Source organism: Bison bison, unplaced genomic scaffold, assembly GCF_000754665.1.
Source record: "Bison bison bison isolate TAMUID 2011002044 unplaced genomic scaffold, Bison_UMD1.0 scf7180017864478, whole genome shotgun sequence".
Taxonomy (NCBI): Eukaryota; Metazoa; Chordata; class Mammalia; order Artiodactyla; family Bovidae; genus Bison; species Bison bison.
This window is the reverse complement of record NW_011495038.1, coordinates 35,874-37,274: the sequence shown is the minus strand read 5'-3', so window position 1 is coordinate 37,274 and position 1,401 is coordinate 35,874. Positions and strand designations below refer to the sequence as shown.

The 1,401-nt window shown below is 40.9% G+C and overlaps 1 protein-coding gene across 1 annotated transcript in view; it reads right to left on the bottom strand.

Moving 5' to 3' along the window:
• PIWIL4 (piwi-like RNA-mediated gene silencing 4) overlaps positions 1–1,401 on the bottom strand; it is a gene marked incomplete at its 5' end in the record, with an annotated part of 58,995 nt that overhangs the window by 49,423 nt on the left and 8,171 nt on the right. The gene's annotated exons all lie outside the window — the stretch shown is intronic.

Genomic DNA, 1,401 nt, shown 5'->3' with positions numbered 1-1,401 from the left:
AAAAGACTCTGATGCTGGGAGGGATTGGGGCAGGAGGAGAAGGGGAGGACAGAGAATGAGATGGCTGGATGGCATCACTGACTCGATGGATGTAAGTCTGAGTGAACTCCGGGAGTTGGTGATGGACAGGGCGGTCTGGCGTGCTGTGATTCATGGGGTCGCAAAGAGTTGGACACGACTGAGCGACTGAACTAAACTGATGTATTTTCTATAGTGAAAGTGTAATTTTAATGGCTTTCAGGATGAACCAAGCATGTAGGGGAGGGATGGAAATAAAGAGAAATGCATTCTTTCACAAGTGATGAGATATTTCACTGAAGTGTTTCTTGCCTCAGATAAAACTGTACAAAAGTCTGGGACTTCCCTGGTGGTCCAGTGATTAAGAATCTGCCTGTATGTAGAAGGACAAGATGATCTTTAATGATAGTAAAACCCTCGAAATATGTCATTTAAGTATGAGAGACTATACTAGCATGCTATCAACATCTGGTCATGGGACAAAATATTGAGGGACCAATGAGGACTTAGGATGAATAAAAATATTTCTAAATTTACAGATCCAGATTTTACATGTTCTTAAATCTAATCATATGGTATAATTTTAAAATTCCATATTCAGATGAAATAAACACTCAGGTAGCTCCTATAAATCTTAGAATTTCATAAATGGATAAGGGCTTCAAGAGTGTTCAGAAAAGCACTTCTTGAGGAAATTCACAGAGGTTCACAGGGAATCTAGAAATTTCCATTTAGGCTGTAGCTGTCATCCTGTTTAAGATGCTGAACTAAAATGATTACACTTTCCAAGGGACAGAAGCATCAGGTTTTAATTCAATACCCTGCTTTAGTTTTCCATACAGAAACTGGTTCTTTTTCTTTGTAATAATTTTAATATTGCCTTAGAACAAAGCATATGATAAAAACTTTGATATTGGTATTTTGATTTTAGGACTAAAAATGGGAAGGTGTAAAAAATGGATATGAATCATGCAATTGCCATATCCAAAGGTCATAACCATTCAAAAATATCCTTAAGATTGATATATGCATGTGTCCTCAGTTGCATCAGCCATGTCCAACCCATTGTGACCCCATGGACTATAGCCTGTCAGGCTCCTCTGTCCATGGGGTTATCTAAGCAAGAATACTAGAGTGGGTTGCCATGCCCTCCTCCAGGGGATCTTCCCAACCTAGGGATGGAACCTACATCTCCTGCACTGTAGGCAGATTCTTTTCTGCTGAGCTACCAGGGAAGCCCTAAGATCGACATCAGTTCAGTTCAGCTCAGTTCAGTTCAGTCACTCAGTCTTGTCTCACTCTTTGCGACCCCATGAACTGCAGCACACCAGGCCTCCCTGTCCATCACCAACTCCCGGAGCTTGCTCAAACTCATGTCCATTG